This window comes from Nyctibius grandis, chromosome 3 (genome assembly GCF_013368605.1).
Source record: "Nyctibius grandis isolate bNycGra1 chromosome 3, bNycGra1.pri, whole genome shotgun sequence".
Classification (NCBI taxonomy): domain Eukaryota; kingdom Metazoa; phylum Chordata; class Aves; order Nyctibiiformes; family Nyctibiidae; genus Nyctibius; species Nyctibius grandis.
This window is the reverse complement of record NC_090660.1, coordinates 82,702,489-82,719,025: the sequence shown is the minus strand read 5'-3', so window position 1 is coordinate 82,719,025 and position 16,537 is coordinate 82,702,489. Positions and strand designations below refer to the sequence as shown.

Sequence of the window (16,537 nt, the reverse complement as noted above, 5' to 3'; positions counted from 1 at the left end):
AACTATTTCTGACAATTTCCTCTGGATCTGGCCCTCTATGTCTCACTGAAATAATTTTTTAAAATTATTAAGTAAAGTACTGCACATATAAGGCATTGATTTTTATCATTGATTTTGTGCTGGCATTTGAGCCAAGCCTTAAAAAGCTTGAGCGTTTTATGTATTTACAGCTGTCTGCTGGCAAGGAATAATTCATCCACTCCAAATGAAACATGCTCCCGAAGCTTATAAAACCAGCATTTTTCTAGACTAGATTTACAAACAACTTCTTCGACTAAAAAGTTAGAAAATGTACTTTAAATCACTGAAACAAAAGCAGAACACTGTTTCTTGATTATTTTTTGGCTTGTCAAACAAATAAGACAGATATAGATTACATTTTTTCTCCCAAGAGAGCTGTTCCTTCGTCAGAGAGCAAAGATCAATGATGAATCATCATCTCATAACAAAATATTTCCAGTGACAAAATGAAGCGTATTGTTTAGTATTTTTGGTTAAATATGTATGTAGGAAAATTTTGGTTGCCTGTCGCTGTATTTTTTCCTGACCAGACAAATCCATCCATCGTTTCACAGGGAGAGCAGCCTTTCCCTTTTGGCTGATCAGAGACAATTTCAGACAGAGGTCCGCATGAGCAGAACCTACCTTTGATTCATTTCAAAGCTTCTCTTGTGTCACATTCTAACACAACAATAAAAAGCTATTACCTACATATGAGAGAATATCACCCTCACAGAGACCACCATCTATTCATTTAGACCACTCAGCTCCCCCAAGTCTCAACTTGTTAATGTGTTATTCCAGAAGAAAAAATTTCTTTTCCCTCTCCTTCAGAACATGTGTCCACCAATGCTAAAGTAGAGAATACTGCTACCTACAAGGGCTTTGCCAAAAAGGAAAGAATGAGTGGTAAAGACAGTTATTCCGCACTGTCCAGCCATATATTTTCTCTTTCTACCGGTCTGAGGAACCTTTGGCTGAGCACAACATCCAGAATAGATTGTAGGTTTCCTAGTATTGGGGGCTAACTTTGTGACAGTGGTTGAAAACACAGCTGTTAAAACATTTGCTTTTAAGTCTTACAAAGTGATGGATAACTCAATATACAAATCATCAACAATAATTTTGATGATGGAGGATTTTATTTCCATTTCAATGATGGAAAAAAAACAAGCAGAGAAGTACAGTTCAAAAGCATTAGAAAGACCATGAGAGTCAACAGATGCAGACTGAGTTGCAAATCTAGTTCTGTCCACTGTGAAAACTAATGGTATTTAGGAAACATGAACGGGGTTTGTGTTCAAGTTTTAGATTTACTGAAAATGCCAGCAAATCAGCTTTAAAGGCACTGTTTACAAAAAACTCTCACAGATAAAGTCACCAAGCACAAATCTCAAATTCCTCTGCCAGGTGTCTCTTCATTGGTGAGGCAACTAAGCAGTGACCATTGGAACCACATGGCAAGGACCTCTTGTGCACTATTTCATTAAAAAATTGAGAGAACAATAGGGAATGTTTATACCACATTTCTGTCACCCATAGGTTTTATTAATCCCATACTTATGTTATTATTCAGTAGTCTGAAGGTATTTTTCTGTTCAATAAAAAATGGTATATGGCACACCACTTATTTTTGAACCAACTCACAGATGCAGATTCTTTCAGTTTAACATGCTGATATTACGATCTTAGAAATGTTCAGAGAAAACTGACTGCAGCCACATTCCGGCAACAACCTTGCTTTTTTTAGCACTGAAGTGAGGTCAGGAAAAGCTGCCTTTTACGACGTTTAAGGATCCTGACAATACGGGAGAATTAGCAGCAGCTATAGCTTGTAACCATATCTTACCCCTCGATCCAATGGAACATGACAGGACCCTGAAAAATTATGACCAGAATGTCCCATACTTTGACAATTCCTGCCTAAAAAAAAAACCTTTTTAGGAGCCACTGGCACAAACCAAAGCAGCTGCTAACCTGAGGACTTACAAGAGTGAGAAGCAGGCCAGCAGATACCTCTGTTTCAACTGTCCAAACTCTTAGGTCCTTCACTAAATGCAGTTTCCTCAAACCCAAAAGTGCATTTGAAAGAAGCTGAATAAAACTTGGTGTGAAAATGTTTAGTAATTACATTTTCCTATTCACACATTCACAAAGCTTCTGCAAAGTACCTTCATAAAAATTTCAGATTTTGTCCTTTGTTTGATTGTTTTCAGGGATATTATGATACCATCCCAAAGATCTGAATTTATCAGTCTTGAAAGAGCTTCCAGTAGCGTGGGCACTCCCTAATAAAGTGTAAGGAATTTGTCTTAATAGCGTTTCTTGCTGCACAGCTCCTCTTTCATAATTGTGGTTTCATTATGATACTTTACATCAACAAGAAGGTATGTGGTTCCAACTAGAAAACTAACTTGTCTAACAAGAACAAAGAGGCTCAGAAAGACTATGTGATACGCTCACACCACAAAGTCAAAAGCAAAAGCAAAACCTACCTACTGTCCCATCTTATGCTTTATCCATGAGGTGACAGCTGAAGCTCAGGTGCCATACATATATTTTCAGGTTTTGTCCCTTGTATATATTCATTCTCCTCCTACCACCTTTCTTTCATACTGAAAAGCTGAGTTTCAAAGAGATTAAGCTAAGTAGCATATATTAACTATGGCTCATTACACATACCAATGGAAAAAAAATAACATTGGTTCTAAAACACAGAAGAGAAAAAAAAGGGTTACAATAATGACTTTTTCAACTTATAGATATTTTCCCTTTATCAAAAGAGAAAGAGCCCATATTTTTTTTTTAAGAAATCTAATCCTACAGTTGAAATTGCATCTTACATGGCATCACCCTTTAACCCCTCTCAGCCATACCAGCTCCAAAGCATACTTCCCAAACCAAATTGTGATTCTTGATCCAAAGCAGAACAATCAGAAAAAAAGGTGTTTTGATAGCTGAACATCTGATGACTGTATCGCTTGAACCCTTCTGTTATTTAACTCTTCTCAAGATTTAACATAATAACATGCTCTATTGTATCTCTAATAATCAATCTAAAAATTGGGTTATCGAATGGTGGCATGTTTATAGAGCATCCGTTACATTTAAGACCTCAGCAGGCCCCATCAATGCCAAAATTTCTAGGATCCATTAATACACTCTCTTTGTCAATGCAGTTTTTGCTAAGTAAGGCATACCTTAACCTATGTAAAACATCTGATTGATCAATACACTATTCAAGGCACAAGACAGATTTTTCTTCAGTAGTGTGTAACATAAAATGGCTAAAACATATGGAAGCTTGTGCCCACCACCCTCCATCAGGAACCACTGACTTTCTGACTATTCTTTCGCTATGAATAATGCATTCTTCTAAATCTTCTCAAAATGCAAACGAGAGGGTCTAGAGCCAAATAGCTTTCACTGAAAAGATAGTTTCAAAGTTTATTGTTTCTATGCCCAGGTTTCATGTGCATCACATGTTCCCCCACCCTCCACATACAGCACACAAGTGCATTACCTCAATATTTTCAAAGCTGCATTAGTCATTCCACAATAAGACTGAAATGGTCTTTCCAGTGTAGAACTAATCAGTGTATTTCCCACAACTTATCACTAAAAGGAAGCAAACCCCATTACACATGCTATGAACAAGTTATGAGCATAGAACCAGGTAATCAATTCGCCATTGATTTAATGCAGACATCCTACCAATTTATATCAGCTGCAAATATTGGTCACTATGTTTAAAAACATTCAGGCAGATATATTTTTAAAATTTTAGCTTAACTTCAAAAAACATTAGCTTTGGTAGCCTTCCTGCCTTTTCCTATTTGTTTATGGGATTATTTGTATTTGATTTTGCAGGATTAGTGAAAAGACTTCAGACATGTTAGTAGCTCTGTAGAGGGACACATACAATTGACAAAAGGAGGCTTCCACATGAAATCTAACGTTAAATACTGAAGAGAGGAAAGGAGGAGAGGGAATCATAGTGAAGGTCCAGGCACTAATTGCTTCTGTTGTGCATACACATCCTTCCATTAGATACTATGCTCCTCTCACTGTCCAGTACCTTTGCAGTTTCTACATGATTTTTTTCTTCCTTACACCATTCTCCTATATATCTGCAGGAGGGAAGGCTCCTCAATATGTCCCATAAAATGTGACTGTACTCTCATTGATGGTCAAAGGTTGGAGCCCATCAATGAAATTAACTGGATTATTTTGTTTAGCTCAAAGAAGGTTAACTGTAGTGCATGTATGTAGAAGAAATTAGCCATAACAAATGGACAATTTACATCAACAGGAAAATTATTTGCAGATTCTCAGCTTTCTGAGATATCCCATATCTGCACTCCAATGATTTTTTATTTCTGTGCTTTTAAACAAATACGAAAGAATTTGTGTGTTTATTTTCAAAATGTTTATTTTCGAAGTGCAATCAATATCACCTTCAGCCCTAATGATCATAGGAAAGAGACTAATAGGGAAGTCCCCACTAGATGAATGAATTAATAAATGTTTAGTAAAAGAAACAGGTGTGCTGGTCCAGTCTCTGTTTTCCAGCAAATACCCTTCATTCCAGTTCAATGGACAAGGAAATTCTCTTTATGCTGTAACTTGCTATGGAAAAACTGTGTCCACCGCCCAAAATACTGAAGCTCTGCAAGGGGTTTAGGGAGCACTTGTTTAGATGGGAGATTTTACAGAGGACTGAACTGAAAAGAGAAGTTTCAGACGTGGGTTTGAGGCCACACTAGCCCAGCACCGAGCTTGACCGAATAAACCATACACAGACTCTTCCCAAAGTCACATAAGCACTACGTCTTAGACACACTAAAGCTGGCATGGGCAGAGGGACTGCACGTGTGTCTACGCTGTAGTTGTGTCCTCAGAAACCAAGGCTAAGGAAAATATTCTGGAGAAAAATGTTGCCTAAAAGGAGACTAGGAACTGAGTGACAAAGCCCTCTCCCATTGCCTGCTTTCTGCTGTGTACAAGAAAATTTCTCATTGTTAATTTTTCTAAATAAATGTGACTTCATAAAAATAACCAATTCCATTAAGAATATTATTTAAAACCAGAAAGAACCTATGTAACCCCAAATATTCAAATATTGGGTTTTGTAACATTTTTCAAAATTACTGGTTTAGATAATAACCCTTTTCTATACACTATACACACAATATCACCACAATCCAAAATACTCTAATTTATAAACAGTTTTTATATTGAGATAGGGAAAATTCCTTGTTTTGAGATTTGGCAAAGTACAAGTGTCTTACATTACATTAATAAAAAGTCAGATGATGGCAACATTCCTCCAAGTCTTTATGGAAAAAAAATATTACAGAATTCTAGCTTATTTTATTTTGCAACAAGATTTCATTTTAAACTGCACCCTAAATGTTATAAAATTTTGGTTATGCCTAACATACATTTTGGATGCCAAAATGAAGCAATTGTAGATGTCCTGCTATAGCAGCCAGTTGAATCTAGAATCTCAAAAAATCTTACCAGCTAGCTAAATCTGACTTTAGTAATTGGATGAGAATCTGACTACAGAAAACATAAAAACTGATTTACAAAAAATCACACTTTATCTTATTTGTTACTACAGCAATTTTCAACATAGTATTCCAAAATAAGATATTATGAAGGGAATTTTCTCCCAAGATGCAACACTTGCATTTCAACAACACATTAATTTTTGTCCACAAAATGTCTATACATTATTCCTAGAAAAACTGATGAGTTGTAGGATTTAGCCATATTTAATTATGTGATCATGTGAAGTATAAACTTACAATACGAAACCTTAAAAGATGTGCATGTTTGGTGGTTGTCAGGAGAGAATTCTTTACCTGAGGAGTTCCTGCACAAACAAGGGGAATCTTAACCAAAGCCAAAAGCCACATCAGACCTCGCACATCCCCACCACAGACCTTGCACGCTTTGCGTCAGCTAGATGGAGACTAACCATGCAAACGAAATTATGTGTTTAAGCCAGACTATTAGCTCATGCAATATCTTTCCATTAATTCATATCAACTGACATTTGGTTTCACTGAAAGAAAATTATTTCTTTTAGTCTTGCTTTTGAAAACAACTGTCTTCCTTTTTAATGATTCAGTTGTGGTCTAATACACGGTGTTGGAAAAAAACAAATTGACTCTCTCGGTCGTAAATAAACAGAAATTTACATCTTATCTTATGCCACATATCACACAAGATAAGATCATGTAAGATATAGGATATTTTATACATATATATATCCTATATGGTAAATGCAGGAACAACTTCAGCAGCTTCCCATAGATATTCTTTAACTCTTGGAACATAATTACTTCCATGAAAGTCAGCTCATTTAAAAATCAAAATTCGCTGCATGTGTTTTTAAAATTTTGCCTACAAAATGGCTGTAGGATTTTTCTGAAGATATTACTGTGATAATTTCACTATTTGTTAACTTGGCTTTGATGTCTCTTTCTGCTCCATCTGCTTTGAAATATGCTGCTATTATTCTATTAATAAAGACCCATTTTTTTCCTTTTTTTTTTTTTTTTAGGTTGAGCTGTGTTAAAAGGTGTTGTGAAAGTTAGTAACATAAAAAAAATCTCCAAGTGAAAGAACTATCTAAGCACTGATAAAAAGGATACAAGGACAATGATACCATATGTCAAGTATAACAGAAGGCTTATACACAAAATATATAGCATGAGAGAAAAATTACTAACAGTAAGAAAGAATATTTTTAAATGGACAAGGATATTTTCACTGATTATTTTTTGAGTGTAGTGATGGTGAGAGGTTGTGATTGAATGAGTTCACAGAGGTAATGCATGCAAATACTTTAGATGATTTCAGATTGAAAAGAATTAAAATATTTACACTGTGTACATTATTTTGAAAAAATAATTGTTATTATTGAATACATACTATACTGCAGAATCCTGAGCACCCATGGTGGGTTGCAAGCTGCTTAAAAATCATGTGGTTTTGAGGTTGGAGCTTGCCTCTATTTTTTTAATAACATGCTAGTCTTGTTTCATGGCTGGGTTCCTATGCACTTTGGCAACACAAATAAATACTAGTTTTCTTATGTTATCATTACTTAAATGATAAGCACTCATAAAGCTTAAAGGCTTTAAAATTCTTAGATGAAATTGATGAATACAGTAAGTCCTTAAATAAATTTTACTGTTCTAAATGTAAATAAGAAAACACATACGGGAAACTGAAGTTCAGAAAAAGCAGAGAACTTCCTCTCAGAGCTTCTGCTGGAATACAGATATGATCAAGCTTGAGTGGTCTGCTCTGTTCATTAAAGCATGCTTCTATTTTATAATCTTACTGTTTTACTTCCTCACACAATCATGCAAATAGAAAATATGGAAAAATTTCAAATGTATAGCTTCAATAAGTAGCTACAAGGCAATGCTTCAAAACAGTTTTCATAAATAACTGTCTTTTTATGCTATCATTGATTCATATTCATATTTCATAATGAAACTTCACGTGTCTAGACATATTATCTCCCTCAACATAATACATACAGATTGTATACATATACAGTATATTGAAAATAGTTAAGTAGGTTGGCAGTGCCAGAATTTAGGAAATTACAAACTCCTATCTTTTGAAATTACTTCAGAAGTTTGATCTGACCTGCAATACGAATCTAATAAAGTATTCCTACTTCTTCATCTTGCAAATATATTGGAAATTAATATTTATTATTTTATTTTTAAAAATTTGTTTCTGCTTTAAACATACTTTCTACAGTATATTTTAAGGTTTTGTTTTTCTACAGAATATGAAGTTGCTGTTAATTGATATGATCATTAATAGATATTATATCATATTTACTTTGGTAAGATAGTGTGATCTGTCCTGATATGTACCTAATTGTACAAGGTATCAATTTATTAATATTGATAAACTATAAAATAAACTAGAAATAAACTATAGGCAAGTATAGGTTATTATTGCATCATTATTCTGGTATTCTACATATTCTTCTAGAAAGCAGCCTCTTGTGAGGATACCATTTTTTCCTTATTCTTTACTACCAGCAGAAACAGAATAATAAGCTAGCTGGACATTGAGTTTGATCCACTACATCAGCTCTTTTTCACTTTTAGTATACCAGAAAAAATATATACCAACTCATTTACTAGGGAAAACAACATTGTCTTTCTTATATTAAATCAGATTTTTATTATGCCATATTCAGAACCTCTGATTCACCAGGTATTAGACTGTCTGTTCCATTGAGTTAATACGCTGTTCCACTTTTATATCAGAAACACATCTTATGGTATGCACTTCAAGAGAGATGTTGAGGTGTTGGAGCGAGTCCAGAGGAGGGCAACCAAGATGGTGAAGGGTCTGGAGGGTCTGACCTACGAGGAACGGCTGAGGGAGCTGGGGTTGTTTAGCCTGGAGAAGAGGAGGCTCCGAGGTGACCTTATTGCAGTCTACAGCTACCTGAAGGGAGGTTGTAGTGAAGTGGGAGCTGGCCTCTTCTCCCGGGCAACTAGCGATAGGACAAGAGGGCACAGCCTCAAGCTTCGCCAGGGGAGGTTCAGGTTGGACATTAGGAAGAATTTATTTTCAGAAAGGGTTATTAGACATTGGAATGGGCTGCCCAGGGAGGTGGTGGAGTCACCATCTCTGGATGTGTTTAAAAAAAGACTGGACATGGCACTTAGTGCCATGGTCTAGCTGTCATGGTGGTGTCAGGGCAACGGTTGGACTCAATGATCCCTGAGGTCTCTTCCTACTTGATTGATTCTGTGATTCTGTGATTCTGTATTGAAAACAGACGCCTGATCTTGCTCCCAATGAAATCAATAGCAAAGTTGTTATAGACTTAAAAAATGAGGAGTATCCTTGGATATAGTTACACAGGTACTTCCACAATTCTGTTTTCTAGGCCAAATAGAGATTGCCGTCATATTCACTAATCTACGTTCCTCACACAGCAAGTCTTTCATTAAGATGCTGAGGTCAGGTCTTTAACTCTATTTAGCAGAGATGGTCAAAATTCTCTTGACTTTGAAAAGTACTTATGCTTGTGGCTCTGTGTGAGCAGCAGTCAACAGGCAAGTATCACAATTTGGAAATCTTGCTTTGAATTTCATGGATGAAGTCTAATACCAGAAGACTAATGTAACTTATTTCCAAACTGATGCATTACATGTAGCGTCCAATACTATGAGATATATTTTATATCACACTCCAGAAGTCACAAAGCATTTAATTTGAAAGAGGAAGATTATAAACATATGTAAAGAGTACTACCCTTTCAGAACAGGATCAAAGCTTTCCAAGTTTTCATTAAGAAGTTCCTAGCTTCAAAGGTGCCAACTCTATTACTCCACTTCTATAAAATACTTTACTTATGCACTGCAAGGCTGTAAAACATAATAGCAAACAGCTGGTCACAAAAGAAATTGATGATTACGGATTATACTGTAGTTACATTTTGAAGTGAAATGGCAATTGCTATATGAAATTATTTTGTCGCACTCTGAAAGAGAAGATAAAAGTTGCAAAGCAAATGACAAATTTAAAATATATATTTGTGGCAGAGGTGATAGCATGGTAGGACTGAGAAAAGGCAAAGGATTCAGTCCAAGGAAGTCATCATCACTCCACCCCTGATATGAAAAATATTTGCTTCAGATCCATTTCCACAGCTCCTTCATCTTACTTGCGTGGGCAGTCTTACTGACCTCACCACACCAGTGGCTTCAAAATACTTACTTACAGGAGCAAGAAAGTCAGATTTCTCCCCTTTGCAGATGACTCTAAATTCTGAAGTGTGGATTGCATCGCATCACATTTCAACAGCAGTTGAGGGTGAATTTCAAATTGCATAACTTCTGTTGTATTGTCAGCTAAAGTTACCTAAAGTTAAGGTAGGCTTCCCTTAAATGTCCTTAAATGACACTCAAGGCTGGAAAACATAGTCTAAATCTCAATGAGGTATGCAGATTGCCTGCTCCAGTGTTACCTGCCTTTAAAAAAAATAAGCTCCACCTCAGACCATAAGTTCCCCAAAGGCCCAGGGAAGTCTGTGAACACTCCCCCATTAATGAATCCCAGGGGAGGGATGTGCCGAAAGCAGTTTCCTGGTTCAAGCAGGGGGACAGAGATATGCTCTGTGCCAAGCATGTCCTGGTGTGTGCAGGAGCTTCTGTTCATGCTGTGGGACAGCCAAAGCTCTCAGTATGCTTCCCCAGGGAATCTGGGTACCTTACTGAGTTGTTCCAGAGGGACCCTTCAAGGTGCTCGCTTTTTGTACAGACTGTCCAGAGGCCCGAAGTACCAAGTTCAGGGGCTCTGAATACCCTGCTGAAATCAGAAACCTACTTTTCAAGTGTGTGAGTCACGTAAGTTGAGCATAAATAATCAGTAAAACCAATACATCAGGCAGCATTCAATACCAACTAAAATTTAAAGTTTCTAGTCAGGTAAACAGGTAACAGTCAGTTATATCAGTTTATAGTGTATCTCTTAAGAAAATGTAAAATTCAGTTCTCTAAATGTTAATAAAATCTAACATATCCTTAAACATGAAATCCCTGAAAGAAGTCATTGTTTTTTTGCAGTTTTATGTCCTGTGTTTTTATTTAACAGTGTGTTTGCATTTGACCTATTATATCCACATATGCATAATACCTAACAATTTTGTCTACAGTACTGTTTTAAAATGTCTTTTTAGGACATAAAATTTACTTCAGCCTTTTGGACCTGATCGTTCTGCTCTGGACCTGTTCCGCTAGCATCTGTAATAACTACCTGTTCCATCCAGAATCTGCTGACATCTAACACCTTTCTTCACTCAATTACCATAATTGATTATAGTATATAATAAGCAATTGGGAATTCTTAGTATTTGCCATTCAAAGAATTAAGTCTGCAAATTTGCAACTGGGCTTTGTTTTTTACTGGATCAGTGGCTACCCTTTGGCTTTTTTATATCAGGCAGATTGGTATATGGGAGCCATAGGACCAATTTAAGCTCTAGATTTAGGAAACACTTTCTTAGAAAGACCAATTACTGGTTCTACCCATTCTATTAACACTCCTAAATCAACCTTGTCAGGTAGATGGAATTCCTGGTGGGAACAGCTGTGAGGAGGCAGGTACACATGAAAAGAGGTTTGGCCAAAGAGTCCTTTTAATCTGAGCACTCCTCCAGCTTCACAGTGGCTGACCGTCCATCTGGGAAGTTACACTTCACAGTAAAAAATCAGATTGCATTTTTTACTATGGTGGGAGTATTTGGCCTACAAAGATTAATAATAAACTGCAAATTTCAAACTAACTGAAAGAATTAGGAATAGTTTTTAATTTATACACCTACTAAGATGATGAGGAGTAAGAAGGACCCTGGAAGTAAAGCTTTGAAAGAAGGGAAGGTAAAAAATAAATAAGTAAATAAATGCCAGTAGAAAGTCTGCTTTTGGATCTAGATGAGTAAATCTGAAACAGTCATGTGCATGTCGATTTAAAGGGCTCACCTTGGGTATAAAAGGAATGAGAAATCTAACCTTTTTTTCTTTGTCTGATTCATGAAGTATGAAATAATTCTATACTTTCATAGTTAAAGATGTAAGTCTACTACTTCAACCACCAATTTGTGAGGAGAGGGCTATATTTTGCTCTTTGCAAGATTTTAATTGTTCTGGTTTTGTTCTTTAATAAAAAATGGAAATGAATAATGAAATATCTCTAGTGCTGATGAAAGCTAAGGTGGTGGAGAGGGAGAGAGGCCTGAGCCCAAGGGGAAGGCGGGGACTGCAAGTATCCCCATTGTCTGGAGCCTTAACTGAATCGCTGGGGATTTTTTTCTCCATTTCTATTGCTGCCCCTCCTCCTCCTCTTTCTACTCCTCTCCCCTCTTCCATCCCTCTCCTATTGCTTCCTTTTCTTTCATCCTTCTGAGCTGTGCCGACGCCAGGGGAGAGGTCCAGAGCAGGAGGGAAGGTCCAGCAAGTCTGAAATAAAAAAACATTACAAATAGAAGATAAAAAGGATCCAGAAATTCAAATGAACACACCCAACATTTTAAAATATGCTTCCCTCTGTTTGTCACTGTGGACCAGTGTGACACAGGTCTCTATGGCAGGGCTGATTTTGATCTTAAAAGATCTGAAAGTGAAAAGTAGCTGATCTTATCCTGATTATGATGAATATTTACAACATTCATTAATATTTGTGACCAAGTACCAAGAATTTCTGAACCCATTTTAAAATTTCTGAGATGAAATGTCACACCATATAGGATGTTAATTTGTACATTGAATAAAAAAAAAATCATGGCACTCCTGAAATAGCTTATTTCCTTAAACTAAACTGTTATTATTTTTCTTGTAATCTCTCCTTTCACAAGCATGTCCCTGAACAAGTATTCCTCATTCAGAGTCCCTGCACCAACTACTCACCCAGAGCAGCTAGCAGAGTTAGAGCCAGGGACATCAAATAGCAGACTTTGGCCTATATGTCCTTCTCTCATTGAGAAATTCACTTGTGCTCATCTATGACCTGATGATCTATGGTCATGAGACCTTTTTATTCCCGTGACAACACTGTGCTCCTAACTCTGAGGCAAGACGCATGAATGAAAAAGGAAATGTTATGGTGCATAAAAGAAACAGGGGAAAGTAACGAAAACTTCATGAAGTCAGCAAAGGGTTTTATTCTTGTAAATCTGTTCTATGTGAATACTGCTCAGACAACACATTTCTGAGGGACAGTCCAAAAACTTAAGGTAGAAATATAGACACATTGTGAAGGTGAAGATCAAGAGGTGGTGAAGTGTATAACATGACACGGTAGCTGCAGGTAACTTATAGTCCCTACTGCATATTACTGCGCTTATTGAAACAGTTATTTCAAAGTGCTGAGAAATCCAACTTTCTAACCCCTCTTCTCAATTCTGACAAGTCCGTAAGATTTCTGAATCTGTACAAACCAGTACAATGTGGCTATCAGAGCTCACAGCTGCATGTTACTTTATCATGGTAGTAACACTATGGTATTCATACAATTAACTCTTACTACACTGAGTTTTGTGTTTATTCCTATTATACTAAACAGTTAACTTCTAATTTGGACTCAGCTTTTGTTTAGTTTCTTCTATGCTGTCAGTGAAAAACACAGCCTATGTGAGCAGCTTAAAGACATTTGCACAGGCACTCAGATAATGCCGTTCTGTGAATAAGACAAATCCTAAGGTGGAAACATGTACACTATGTTCACATATTTCAGTACCTGTACAAAATCTTACAAAAAGCCCAAAGACATATTGAAAGAAATAGCAGAATTCATAATTTGTGGGAAAAGAGGATGATATCATAGCATACTGGGCAGTGGCACAAATCGGCCAGTGCTTTTGCATCCTGCTACTCGTAATGACTTGGGACAGATTTAAAACAAATCACTGAAATAAACTTTGTCTAAGAGCTGATTTACACAACCGTTAACACTCGGTCTTATAAAATTCCAAACTTCTCTAGAAAATTACCTGAGACAGGGAAAAATAAAATCTACCTGAATATTCAAAAATATTGGTTTTACTGGAATCTTTTATAACAAGCATGTACGTGAGGATATTAGTGACGTGCCACTGATAGCTAAATATTTAACCTACGTTGCCTGGATCACCTCAGTTCACAAACTATAATTTTTGCTTTTTTTATGTTTTAAAAAGCCTTTTTCAGAGCCATCTAGAACTTTCAAATTCAGGTCTTCTGCTCTTTGTTCATCTACTAATGATTTTTTAACACTGTGCCTACATACCTACATTCATTTACATACGCAAAGGGGAAGTAGCTGATTCCATTGCCCCCCACATAAACCTTATCTTTCAATTATTTTCAAAGGTTTCTCAAGTGAGGTCCATGATTGTACCCAATAGCTCAAGTCCCTGTATTTTAGAACAGGACTCTGTGAGAACTCATTGAAGGATCAGATTGTAGGATTACATTATAAACAGTCGGAAAACTGGGAGAAGCAATGGAAAAAAGGTGTGAAAACTTGGTCCCAACAGAAATCATTGGGAATTTTGTCATAGTCCAGAACTGATTCAAAGTGTTCAAAAAGACATTTGCATTTCTGTAAAAAAACTACTGCAGAAGTTGAAAAGAAATTCAAGTAAAAACTTAAAGGCATGAAGATTCTAGTGGCCAAAAAATAAGTTTTTAACCAAATATTTCATTAAGAAATTAGTATTTTGACAGATGGCGGGGCAGGGGAAGCATGAGATTCATCTCCTTTAACTTCATCCATCAAAAAGTTAGGAATCTAGTTTAAATGTCTCATATAGGTTCTCTCTCTCATCAGTGAAAAAAAGAGAGGCATTTTAGGAAGGTTGTTCATCTCAGCTATCCATAGACGCCTCTCTTGGGATGTAATCTGTAATTCTCTGGAGGTGTCTATATATCTCCATTGACTACAAAGCCTTGAGCAACTGTGTTAGACTTCAATGACTAACTCTTAAATGGCTGAAATGATGACTAGCTTAGCTCTGAAAACCTGTTTTTTAAACAGCAAGGTTAAGTGAGACGAATCGAGCCTTTTATGTGAATCACTTTATCAAAAATCTATATTAAAAAATGTTTTGACAGGAAATTTTGACCAGCATATGTATCACTCATTTTAATAGGACCTGGGTTTAATTCTGCACCTTTCTGTTGATATGTCACCCACCAGAGCAGGGAACATCCTGATGAATGGTAACACAGTATACTTTTCTCATAAAATAAAACCCAATAAAAATAGCATCAATATCCTCATGAACTATCCTCCTAAAGCAGAAGCAACATAACATCAAAATTTAAATATAGTTTCTCTTTTTCATTGTGTATAATGTACATTAATTGTCTACAATGTACAAGTGCACAACTAGATGATAACCTCTTCAGAGTCAGTCTTGCAGTTGTCCCATTTACAGAACTCCCATTTAACTGGAAGTTGTATATGCAGGGAAAAAAACCCCAAAGGTACAGCCTTCTTCTGCAGTTTGGAAAAAAAGTTGATATAAACTTATACAGTACAGAATACATTAGAAAACTGACCTACTGTGCAACATCTCAAGGGCTGGGTTTTACTCTGTGAAATCAGTGGCAAATACAAGATGAGAAATGAGATAATAACACTGATATTTTTGTTACTTAGAATACAGTATAATTAATCCCTTTTGTAGGTACCCAAACAGGAAGTTTTGTTTTAATTATACCTTCAGGGCATCTATTTCATAGATGCTGCATGACAGTTTGCACAGAATATTTTTAAATGTTATATAACGTCTATCCTAATATTTATTGGGTGAATGTTCTTTTGATAAAATATTATAACTAGGTAGAATTTCCTTTTCTTTTGTAAAAAGTAACTCTGCATTACAGATCAAGCTCAGAAGCATGATGCTGCAATTACTAAAACCAGTGTTTCATTGTAAAAGTCAGAGAGTTACTGTAACTCCCTCTACCCACAAAAAGAGATGCTAGCATTCAGTAACCCTTGAGCACAGGTCCAGTGTGAAAAATGCATAAAACTAACTTTGTTACTTTCATGTATTTTAGTTTTTTGCATTTTATTCATTCATATTGTTCTAATAAACAGGATGCCTAGAATAGTGCAGACATTTTAGTACTTCTGAGCATCAAACTCAGAAAAGGTCCAGCATTGTCAACACTATGCAAATATAATTCTTTGAGACTGAAACTCCAGCTCTTAAGTCAGCTTAAAAATACTGCATGCAAGGTATACATATGCAATGCCTCTTCCAAATCCTAAAGTTACCACTATCTAACAAGATGTGTCTTGTATCTATTTGACACAGATGCTGTTCAACTTCTATGCAAAACTCTCAGCAAAAATTGAGACACCTTTTGCTGACTGAACTGTGCTAGTGTGATGTTTTCCTACAGAACAAATTTAGCCTTGCTTCAGTCAGGTGAAGAATCCCATTAATATTTGATTTGTGCCAGATAGCCCCTTTTTGTTGACTCTGCACAATATAAAGCACATGCTTGACTCAAGGGAGGATCTTGACAAAAGCAACAAATGTGACTGACCAGGCTGAAATAAAGGCTGTTCGTATGGGGCACAGTTGGAAGACCAGAGCCTGACTTTCACCAAGTCATTTAACAGTTATCAAGGTCCAATAACTATCATTGGATCCTTTATGATTTCTTGTTCTTTAAATAATAATCATGGCCTGTACTGCCTTTTATAAGCTATGGCTGTCCAAAGGACTGTAAGCAGTTCTCAGAGGATCACAGAATTGACCATGCAAAGTCCCAGCTGTTTTCAGAGCTCCACATTGACTTGGTTGCTCAGAGACTGCACATCAGTAGAGGCAATAATCACTGACATCAGAGGAAGGCCACCTGGGAAGGGCCACTGATGTAAAGCAAGCTTAATCAGAGCTTTGGGTATTTTGGGAGAGAGACTCACGAGTGTACAAAGGAAAAATAAAGTGCCTGGGAAGTGTCGTTCATATTCTACCATGTTC

At 36.4% G+C, this 16,537-nt stretch overlaps 1 protein-coding gene across 2 annotated transcripts in view; it reads right to left on the bottom strand.

Moving 5' to 3' along the window:
- The window catches only part of RALYL (RALY RNA binding protein like), a 471,140-nt gene that overhangs the window by 448,799 nt on the left and 5,804 nt on the right, over positions 1-16,537 (bottom strand). The window contains exon 3 of one of the 2 annotated variants that reach the window (XR_011047827.1): positions 9,228-12,017. The exons of the other annotated variant lie outside the window; for it this stretch is intronic. The gene's annotated coding sequence lies outside the window, so the exon portion shown is untranslated. Of the gene's footprint in view, positions 1-9,227; positions 12,018-16,537 lie in introns of those variants that run through there. 2 annotated transcript variants of the gene reach the window in all.